The sequence below is a fragment of the Schistocerca piceifrons genome, chromosome 4, assembly GCF_021461385.2.
Source record: "Schistocerca piceifrons isolate TAMUIC-IGC-003096 chromosome 4, iqSchPice1.1, whole genome shotgun sequence".
NCBI classification, from domain to species: Eukaryota; Metazoa; Arthropoda; class Insecta; order Orthoptera; family Acrididae; genus Schistocerca; species Schistocerca piceifrons.
In genome coordinates, this window is record NC_060141.1 from 141,995,910 (window position 1) to 142,008,038 (window position 12,129).

The 12,129-nt window shown below is 38.9% G+C and overlaps 1 protein-coding gene across 1 annotated transcript in view; it reads right to left on the reverse strand.

The window, feature by feature from the left end:
* The window catches only part of LOC124796407 (nucleoporin Nup43), a 213,555-nt gene that overhangs the window by 71,830 nt on the left and 129,596 nt on the right, over positions 1–12,129 (reverse strand). The gene's annotated exons all lie outside the window — the stretch shown is intronic.

Below are 12,129 nucleotides of genomic sequence, written 5' to 3' on the forward strand. Positions count from 1 at the left end.
ATTCCCGCAATCATCCTGACCACAACCACCATTAGTCACTGTCCTTCACCCACCTATCCTCCTCCCAAACCAGCACTAAACAGCCCTCTATTCCAACAATGCACCCTCAGGCTTTTTACTTTTCTCCTTTTCTGCTACACCTTCCACCTCCCCTCTGTCTAACTACCCTACTGCACCTAGCTGCCCTACCCTCTCCCCACTTTGTCCTTATTGTATGATCCCACAAGCAGCTCTTAACCATCCCCCACGTCTACCCTGCTACCCCTCCCTCTCCTCACCCCAACCTCCCCCTTATCACCAACACTCAGACTGCTTCCCTCATCAGGTGCTGTAGCTTGCAGTTGGGCTTCAGCAGCTGAATACAGTGGTTGTGTGTGCGAGTTGTGTTGTGCTTGCATGAATGAATGTGTGTGTGTGTGTGTGTGTGTGTGTGTGTGTGTGTGTGTGTGGGTGGGGGGGTGCCTTTTTCAATTCAGAAGAAGTCCTTTTGGTTGAAAGCTTACTTGTTTAACAGTCTTTTTGTTGTGCCTGTCTGCAAATCAGCATCATCTTAACAATCTTTCATAAATAAGTGTGGACTCTTATTAGGATATTCTTTCCTTCTTCTATATGGTGTTCTCAAGGCATATTAACTTCAATCCATAAAACTTTCTCTCCTTACAACACTTTATATGTTTCTTCAGTTCCTACATAACCTTTTCAACATCTACGGAAAGTATGTCTTGTTTTCCCAAAAGTCTAATTGTTTTAGAAAATTCAGGTAAAGTTGCTTTTAAAAAATACAGAACATACTTTGCTAATGTTAAAGAATATTTGTTTATTTTGTCTTGAGAATCAATAAATTTCCAAATTAGGTTTTTTTCCCTTCACACCATGCTACCTACTACATCTTTAAAATTCGCCACATATTAAAAGATGATCCACAACTGAATGCAACCATTTGCAACACTAGCCCAGAAAAAAACATACTGTAGCCAACAAGGCTGATGTACCAACTCTGCGGTGGCTAATATTTGCAAGGTGTTGAAGACACAACACCTAAATTCAGCTAGAAAGAACGGTTGAGACTTTCCAGTGAAGATGTCATGAAGAGTTGAATGACAGATCTGGGAATGTCGATGAGTCGCAGTTAGAAGCCTGTGCAAGCACTTTTCTTGTTTGGAACCAGTTTTCCGGGTCTTAGCAACCTCTGCAAAATCCAAGCAGCTGAAGATGGTACTAACACAGGAGAACCAATCTGTGATGATATTTAGTCCAACACCAGCATAACGATTTCATAAACACAATGCGTATAATGTGAGCAATTTATGGTCAATAAATAATTCTTTACATGATCTTGTGTCCACCTTGGCAACTAGCCCTATTGATCTTTTTAGCAACAAGAAAACTCTCTTTGCATAACTGTAAAAAGTGCCTCCACAACACCAAACCATTTGCAATGTAAGGAAAAATTTTCCCAAAATATACCATCATTAAAGAACTGAGTTGGTGCACATGTTTGTAGGTTTTTCCCGGAAGTTTAATAAACTTAACAGATACACAAAACAGACTTTTGTCATCAAGAATATATTCTCCTCCTCTATTTACAGCAGTCTGCCAACATCCAGAAAGGAACTTCCTTAATGGTTGTTCGATAAAGAGCAGAAAAGGAGAAAATCTGAGGTGCGCAAGATCAGGTGAACAAGGTGGGTGTGGAATGACTTCCCCACCCAACTCGTGGTTTTTTGTCAGTCTAGCACAATGTGGGTGGGTGTTATCATGAAGTAGCATTACTTCACGCTGTCTTCCTGGTCATTATTCTACGACTGCATCTGCAAGACATCTCAGTTGTTGACAATAAATATCAGCAGTGATGGTCACACCTCAGTGAAGCAATCTGTAGTACACCACATTGTCACCGTTCCACCAGATGCAAAACATTATCTTTTGTGGATGTGCTCAGGTCTTTGTATGGGGAGTTGTTGCTTCAGGCTCAACCATTCCTTTCTTTTCCCTACGTTAGCACAGAGAAACCATTTCTCGTCACCAATAACGATACATGATAGTTGCAGTTCATGAGTCAGTTGATGACGAGCAAGCAGAGACGCACACATGGGTACCCGCTGATTTTTGTGAATTTGGCTCAGAGCATGCAATACCCAAATAAGAGATTTTTTTTAACCTTTCCCATTGCACAAATATGTCTCACGACGATGGAATGTTCACAGTTCATCATATTTCCCAGTTTTTGAGTACATTGATGTGGATCATTGTGGGTTAATGCGTTTAAATTGTCTTCTTCATAACTCAAAGCTCTTTCTGAACATGGAGAGTCACTAATGTCAGAACGATCCTGCTCAAAACGAGAACACTAATGGCAGTATCCCCATACATGGCACAAGCGTTTCTGGCTGTATCTGCTGCTGTCATCCCTCCACTGAATAACAGAAGAATACGTTGGAAATGTCCAAATTTCTCCACCTGACGCTTCATTTCCTGGTTTGCGCTGCTCCCCTCAGCATCTCCAAACAACAAATTGACTATATATAATATCAAATAGCAACAGTGAACTACAAATAAAAATGAAAATTGATAAATAAACCCATTGCAACCAGAATACCATTGTGAAAAATAAAAAAGCTACAAACTTGAGCACCAACATAAAATATGTTAACATCTTCAATTTTTGCAGTCCTGTTGTCCTCAGCTGCATATAATATTACAGTATGTTGTTAATTTATAATTTTGGACTGTCTAATTACAACTGAATGAATCAAAATTTTGGTGTAATACATGTTTAGCCTTTATTCTTTCAAGGCATCTTCAGTGGCCTGGAATATGCAAAAAATTTTGTTTACACTGTTTAGTTTACATTTGGAACAATAGGTGTATAGGTTATAACCAGTTTTGGTGGTTTGCCTTTCTATAATGTAGTAATTATTTAAAGTTCTGCCTACAGATTTTGAGGATGTTTTACATGTTGTGCTTGTTCCATTTATTGCACTGTTCTTCTTCTTATAATTGTCATTGTTTTTCAGGCTTCTCAGCACTAGAAACTGAACACTAGTTTTGATTTGTTTTGGAGGGTGCTGCCAACTGTTGAATGTTATTGCCAAGTGATGAATGTGTTTTCTGTGAGACCTGTGACCGATTTTAGAGAGAGAGAGAGAGAGAGAGAGAGAGAGAGAGAGAGAGAGCTAGCTGCAAGTTTTTATCTTACTTTCTTTCATTAAGTTTAGCAGAGTGTATTGATGTGTGTATGCTCATTTATCACGTTTGTTCTCATCAACTGCTTTCTGGATGTAGTAATTTGCCTGCATTTTTATGAGGTATCTGTCATGGTTGTTTATTATGATTATTGTCATACCATGTTTCATATTTCTGGGACGATGATTGTGATGTGTTACGTGCTCTGGAAATGTGGAATGGTCTGTTTCATACTTCCAACTCCTGATGTGTTCTTTGTACTATTTTTTTTTTAAATTCCTGCATGTCATGCCCATGTGTATTACATCACAACTTTGACATTTAACAATATATTCCAGAGCCCTAGAATTTGTTCTCTTGATTGTCAGTTGGCTTACGTTTGATTAGAGGGTTTACATAGTTGTATATGCTTTTGGAAGTCCTGTTTCTTTAGTATATTCACCACTCTGTGCATTAATTTGTGTGTGTAAATCATAGTGCCCCCCCCTCCCCCCCAATGAACCATGGAACTTTTGTCATCGGTGGGGAGGCTCCCGTGCCTCAGCGATACCATAGGTGCAACTGCAGCAGAGGGGTATCTGTTGAGAGGCCAGACAAATATGTGGTTCCTCAAGAGGGGCAGCAGACTTTTCAGTAATTGCAGGGAAACAATCTGGAGGACTGGCTGATCTGACCTTGTAATGAAAATTTAATAGTCATGGGGAACTGGAATTTGATAGTAGGAAAAGGAAGAGAAGTAAAAATAGTAGATGAATATGGACAGGGAGGGAGATGGGGAGGGGGGGTGACCAACCTTGTAGAATTTTGCACAGAACATAGCTAGCACTTGGTTTACGAATTGTGAAAGTTGTATACATGGAAGTTGCCTGCAGACAATGGACGATTTCAGATAGATTAGATCATGGTAAGACAGAGATTTAGGCACCAAGTTTTAAATTGTGAGACATTTCCAGGGGCAGATCGGGACTCTGGCCATAATTTATTGGTTATGAACTGTGGATTAAAACTGAAGAAACTGCAAAAAGGTAGGAATTTAAGGAGACGGGAATTGGATAAACTACAAGAATCAGAGGTTCTAGAGAGATTCAAAGAGAGCGTTAGGGAATGATTGACAAATACAGTAGAAGAAGAATGGGTAGCTTTGAGAGACGAAATAGTGAAGGCAGCACCCATCTAGTAGGTAAAAAAGATGTGGGCTAGTAGAAATTCTGGGGCGACAGAAGAGATACTGAATTTAATTGATGAGAGGAGAAAATATGAAAATGCAGTAAATGAAGCAGGCAGAAAGAAATACAAACTTCTCAAAAATGAGATCGACAGGAAGTGCAAAATGGTTAAGTAGGGAAGGCTAGAGGACAAACATAAAAATGTAGAGGCATACACCACTAGGGGTAAGATACATACTGCCAACAAGAAAATTAAGAAATTAAGAGAATCACCTGTATGAATATTAAGAGCTCAGATGGAAAACCAGCCCTACACACAGAAGCGAAAGCAGAAAGGTGTGTATAGAGGGTCTATATAAGGGTGATGCACTTGAGGGCAATATTTTGGAAATGGAAGAGGGTGTAGATGAAGATAAAATGGGAGATATGATACTGTGTGAAGAATCTGACAAAGCATTAAAAGACCTAAGTCAAAAAGGCCTTGGGTGTAGACAACATTCCATTAGAACTACTGATGGCCTGTGAGAGCCAGCCATGGCTCTACAATCTGGTGAGCAAGATGTACAAGACAGGCGAAATACCCTGAGACTTCAAGAAGAATATAGTAATTCCAGTCCCAAAGAAACCAGGTGTTGACAGGTGTGAAAATTACCAAACTATCAGTTTAATAAGTCATGGTTGCAAAATACTAACATGAAATGGAGATCAGTTTGGATTCCGTTGGAATGTCGAAACATGCAAGGCAATACTGACCCAACGACTTATCTTAGAAGAAAGATTAAGGAAAGGCAAACATACGTTTCTAGCATTTGTAGACTTAGAGAAAGCTTTTGACTGGAATACTCTCTTTCAAATTCTGAAGGTGGCAGGGGTAAAATACAGGGAGCGAAAGGCTATTTACAATTTCTACAGAAACCAGATGGCAGTTATAAGAGTCGAGGGGCATGAAAGGGAAGCAGTGGTTGGGAAGGGAGCGAGACAGGGTTGTAGCCTATCCCCAATGTTATTCATTCAGTATATTGAGCAAGCAGTCAAGGAAACAAAAGAAAGATTTGGAGTAGGAAGTAAAATCCATGGAGAAGAAATAAAACTTTGAGGGTCACTGATGACATTGTAATTCTGTCAGAGACAGCAAAGGACCTGGAAGAGCAGTTGAATGGAATGGACAGTGTCTTGAAAGGAGGATATAAGATGAACATCATCAAAAGCAAAACAAGGATAATGTAATGTAGTCAAAGTCAGGTAATGCTGAGGGAATTAGATTAGGATGGTTCAAATGGCTCTGAGCACTATGGGACTTAACATAGGAGATCATCAGTCCCCTAGAACTTAGAACTACTTAAACCTAACTAACCTAAGGACATCACACACGTCCATGCCCGAGACAGGATTCGAACCTGCGACCGTAGCAGTCGCGAGGTTCCAGACTGAAGCGCCTAGAGCCACTTGGTCACAGCAGCTGGCAATAAGATAAGGAAATAACAAACTTTAAGTAGTAGATGAGTTCTGCTATTTGGGGAGCAAAGTAACTGATGATGGTCGAAAGACAGAGGATATAAAATGTAGACTGACTATGGCAAGGAAAGTGTTTCTGAGGAAGAGAAATTTATTAACATCAAGTGTATATTTAAGTGTCAGGAAGTCTTTTCTAAAAGTATTTGTATGGAGTGTAGCCCTGTATGGAAGTGAATAATGGACAGCAAATAGTTTAGACAAGAAGAGAATAGAAACTTTCGAAATGTGGTGCCCTAGAAGAATGCTGAAGATCAGATGGGCAGATCACATAAATAATGAGGAGGTACTGAACAGAATTGGGGAGAAGAGAAATTTGTGGCACCACTTGACTAGAAGAAGGGATTGGTTGGTAGGAAACATTCTGAGGCATCAAGAGATCACAAATTTAGTCTTGGAGGGAAGTGTGGAGGGTAAAAATCATAGAGGGAGACCAAAGAACGAACACACTAAGCAGATTCAGAAGGATGTAGGTTGCAGTGGTTACTCGGAGATGAAGAAGCTTGCACAGTATGGAGTAGCATGGAGAGCTGCATCAAACCAGTCTCCAAACTGAAGACGATGACGACAATAACAACAACAACAACAACAACAACAAAAATCACGGTGTACTATCTGCTTCTTTTCTATGTGATGTGTATTCATTTCTTTTTAATTTTTCAGTTTCTCTTGCCGAGTGAAATCCTGTTTATTCTATATAACATGTGTCTTAGTGCTGCTAGCTACTGGTTGTAGGGATAGTTAGATGTGGAATGTATTATTGTGTCTATGGCCGTTGGTTTTTCTGAAAGTGTTAAAAGAATGTTTGCCATTTTCTTTTATTATTGTAATGTCACGAAAGTTTGTTTCATGTTTTCTTTTTCACGTATGAATTTTATGTTCTGATGAGCTTTCTTGATTTTGGAGTTCATGTATTTTTCATTTGGTTCACCAACCGGACAAATAATGTCATCCATGTATTTGTACCAATATAGGATTTTTAACTTTCCTCAGGGGTTATTTTTTCAATTATTTGACTTTTTAAGTGACTGACAAAAATGTTTGTTCGTGTTCCATGGGTAGCCCATAACTTTGCAGGTAACATTCATTCTTGAACTGGAAGTAGTATTGTCCCGTTATCAAACTGAGTATACTTGTTATTTCTGTTATTGCTTCTTTAGGGCATGAGATCTTGTGCTATGATATCTATTGTTTACGTTACAGGAATGACGGTTGTTGTTGTTGTGGTCTTCTGTCCTGAGACTGGTTTGATGCAGGTCTCCATGTTACTCTATCCTGTGCAAGCTGCTTCATCTCCCAGTACCTACTGCAGCCTACATCCTTCTGAATCTGCTTGGTGTATTCATCTCTTGGTCTCCGTCTACGATTTTTACCCTCCATGCTGCCCTCCAATACTAAATTGGTGATCCGTTGATGCCTCAGAACATGTCCTACCAACCGATCCCTTCTTCTAGTCAAGTTGTGCCACAAGCTTCTCTTCTCCCCAATCCTATTCAATACTTCCTCATTAGTTATGTGATCTACCCATCTAATCTTCAGCATTCTTCTGTAGCACCACATTTCAATAGCTTCTATTCTCTTCTTGTCCAAACTAGTTATCGTCCATGTTTCACTTCCATACATGGCTACATTCCATACAAATATTTTCAGAAACGACTTCATGATATTTAAATCTATACTCGATGTTAACAAATTTTTCTTCTTCAGAAACGCTTTCCTTGCCATTGCCAGTCTACATTTTATATCCTCTCTACTTCGACCATCATCAGTTATTTTGCTCCCCAAATAGCAAAACTCCTTTACTACTTTAAGTGTCTCATTTCCTAATCTAATTCTCTCAGCATCACCCGACTTAATTGGACTACATTCCATTATGCTCATTTTGCTTTTGTTGATGTTCGTCTTATACCCTCCTTTCAAGACACTGTCCATTCCATTCAACTGCTCTTCCAAGTCCTTTGCTGTCTCTGACAGAATTACAATGTCATCGGCGAACCTCAAAGTTTTATTTCTTCTCCATGGATTTTAATACCTAATCCAAATTTCTCTCTTGTTTCCTTTACTGCTTGCTCAATATACAGATTGAATAACATCGGGAAAGGCTACAAACCTGTCTCACTCCCTTCCCAACCACTGCTTCCCTTTCATGTCCCTCTTCTCTTATTACTGCCATCTGGTTTCTGTACAAATTGTAAATAGCCTTTCGCTTCCTGTATTTTACTCCTGCCACCTTCAGAATTTGAAAGAGAGTATTCCGGTCAACACTGTCAAAAGCTTTCTCTAAGTCTACAAATGCTAGAAATGTATGTTTGCCTTTCCTTAATCTTTCTTCTAAGTCTTAGGGTCAGTAGACTCACGTGTTCCAACATTTCTATGGTATCCAAACTGATCTTCCCCGAGGTTGGCTTCTACCTGTTTTCCCATTCGTCTGCAAAGAATTCGCATTAGTATTCTGCAGTTGTGACTTATTAAACTGACAGTTCGGTAATTTTCACATCTGTCAACACCTGCTTTCTTTGGGATTGGAATTATTATATTCTTCTTGAAGTCTGAGGGAATTTCGCTTGTCTCATACATTTTGCTCACCAGTTGGTAGAATTTTGTCAGGACTGGCTCTCCCGAGGCTGTCAGTAGTTCTAATGGAATGTTGTCTACTCCCAAAGCTTGGTTTCAACTTAGGTCTTTCAATGCTCTATCAAACTCTTCATGCAGGATCATATCTCCCATTTCATCTTCATCTACACCCTCTTCCAGTTCCATAATATTGTCCTCAAGTACATCGCCCCTGTATAGACCCTCTACATACTCCTTCCAACTTTTTGCTTTCCCTCCTTTGCTTAGAACTGGGTTTCCATCTGAGCTCTTGATATTCATGCAAGTGGTTCTCTTTTCTCCAAAGGTCTCTTTAATTTTCCTGTAGGCAGTGTCTATCTTATCCCTCGTGAGATAAGCCTCTATACATTTGTCCTCTAGCCATCCCTGCTTAGCCATTTTGCACTTCCTGTCGATCTCATTTTTGAGACGTTTGTATTCCTTTTTGCCTGCTTCATTTACTGCATTTTTATATTTTCTCCTTTCATCAATTAAATTCATTATCTCTTCTGTTACCCAAGGATTTCTACTAGCCCTCATCTTTTTACCTACCCGATCCTCTGCTGTCTTCACTATTTCATCCCTCAAAGCTACCCATTCTTCTTCTACTGTATTTCTTTCCCCCAGTCCTGTCAATTGTTCCCTTATGCTCTTCCTGAAATTCTGTACAACCTCTGGTTCTTTCAGTTTATCCAGGTCCCATCTCCTCAAATTCCCACCTTTTTGCACTTTCTTCAGTTTTAATGTACAGTTCATAACTAATAGATTGTGGTCAGAGTCCACATCTGCCCCTGGAAATGTCTTACAATTTAAAACCTGGTTCCTAAATCTTTGTCTCACCATTATATAATCTATCTGATACCTTCTAGTATATCCAGGATTCTTCCATGTATACAACCTTCTTTTATGATTCTTGAACCAAGTGTTAGCTATGATTAAGTTATGCTCTCTGCAAAATTCTACCAGACGGATTCCTCTTTCATTTCTTACCCTCAATCCATATTCACCTACTATGTTTCCTTCTCTCCCTTCTCCTACTATGGAATTCCAGTCACCCATTACTATTAAATTTTCGTCTCCCTTCACTACCTGAATAACTTCTTTTTTCTCATCATACATTTCATCAATCTCTTTGTCATCTGCGGAGCTAGTTGGCATATAACCTTCTACTACTGTAGTAGGCATGGGCTTTGTGTCTATCTTGGCCACTATAATGCATTCATTATGCTGTTTGTAGTAGCTTACCCGCATTCCTTTTTTCCTATTCATTATTAAACCCACTCCTGCATTACCCCTATTTGATTTTGTGTTTATAACCCTGTAGTCACCTGACCAGAAGTTTTGTTCCTCCTGCCACCGAACTTCACTAATTCCCACTATATCTAACGTTAACCTATCCATTTCCCTTTTTAAATTTTCTAACCTACCTGCCCGATTAAGCGATCTGACATTCCACACTCTGATCCATAGAATGCTAGTATTCTTTCTCCTGATAACAACGTCCTCTTGAGTAGTCCCCGCCTGAAGATCCGAATGGGGGACTATTTTACCTCCGGAATATTTTACCCAAGAGGACGCCATCATCATTGAATCATACAGTAAAGCTGCATGCCCTCGGGAAAAATTACGGCTGTAGTTTCCCCTTGCTTTCAGCCATTCACAGTACCAGAACAGCAAGGCCGTTTTGGTTAGTGTTACAAGGCCAGATCAGTCAATCATCCAGAATACAACTACTGAAAAGGCTGCTGCCCCTCTTCAGGAACCACATGTTTGTCTGGCCTCTCAACAGATACCCCTCCGTTGTGGTTGCACCTACGGTACGGCTATCTATATCGTTGAGCCACACAAGCCTCCCCACCAACGGCAAGGTCCATGGTTCATGGGTGTGGGAATGGCGGTATACATGTTTTAATGACATCAGTGATGCTGTGTGTGTGGTAACTGTATGTTCTGGATGTGTTTATCACTGTTCTGTTGTTTTTTTTATTTTATAGTGTTTTGTGGTTATCTTTTGAGATGTTTGATCATAATATATGTTGGGGCTTTTCTGAAATTAAAAACTGTTATCACCGGTATATCTTGTTTGTGCATCTTTGATTGGCTGCAGAGTGTTGGTACTTGTAGGTTCTTCTGTGTTATGTAGTCTCTCTGTTTATCAATGAGTGCTTGTTCAATGCTTTTCAGTGTACTTTTCAGATGACATAAATCATGTGGTTGTCTCTACTTTCAGTTTTTGTATGGTATTGGCATTTGTGTATTCCTTAGCTTTTGTAATGTATTTTTCTTTGTCCATAAATACTGTTACTTTCCTTTGCCTGCTCTTGTTGTTATTATGTTACTAGTCATTAACTTCTGTTTCAACATTTTCGCATTGGCTGCCTCTCTGTGGTTGTTCTTATTATGTGCCTTCTGTATTTGTTTAATATGCCATTTATTTTCTTTTTACAAATTCTCTTGTCAGTCCGTTGTTTATATCACAATTATTTTGTTGATTTTCCCGTGCAAGGACATAGTCATTTCCTAATATGAGATTTTCTATTAATGGATGTTTAACTTATGTTGTTGCAGGGTTTCAATCATTTTTCCAAAAGCTTTTTTTTTTTTCTTTTTCATGCAGTTCTGTCTTTGTAAGGTTAACTAGACATGAGTGAAATGTGTGTTGATGTTCTTGTGATTTCACATTCCATATGTACATATATTTTTGCTTTTTACTGTTAGTATCATTATTTTCTGCTTATGACTGTTCTGTAGATTTTTCACTACATTGTATATGTTGTGTTCAGCTTTTTTTCGATCAGCGCCATGAGGACAGTGGGGTTCCCTGTTCTGTGCTAACTCTAAATGGGTCTCATACAATATCATGTTTAGGTACTTTTTTTAAATAGCCTCTTAATTTCATTAAACAGTATCTTCATTTCATTTAGTAACCAATACCTTTCTGCATATTAATTCAACTTTTGTGCCACTGTAGAACTATTCTTAACCTTCACAATAATGTAACTTGGTATTAAGTTGTTCTTTTTACAAGTTTTGTTGAATTTTATGTACTGTATTGACTTACGTAGCCCACATGAATTCTCTTGTACTTGTATGTGTTGACAGAGAATGCTTGTCTTGGCTGTAGTAACTTCTTCAACTTTGTAGTCCTGTCCAAATAATGGGAAAGCCTTCTTAGCAGATAAATACTGCTGAACATGCTAGAGCATATATGATCAATACACTTGTCAAACATAAAATTTTTAACAAAAAACATCCCTAAAAATGTACAAAATGCTTGCTATCAAAACTTATGCTACTATTTACAATCAATAAGGTAGGATCATTATTTCCTATGCCAAAGTTAACTAGTTTAGTCTTGTTTAAGTTTGTTAAATGTCTTTCCAGGAATGAATCACATAGGACAGCCTTCAATTCTAAGTAGTTACTTGTCAAGCACAGCCTAGAACTGTCATCACCATACATACTGTTGGTTACATTCTCAATTGACTGGAAGTCGTTAACATTGTAAATGTACAGATAAGGACCGAGGTGAGAGCCTAGAGGAAGTCTCTGAACCGCCAATGCAGTTACTGGATCACACACTCCTTATCATCCTTACAGTCAGTAAAGTGAATTTTGGTGCACTAACTTTTGTTTCGAAGAAAAGGAATGGAGAAAGCCAATGTCATAATAA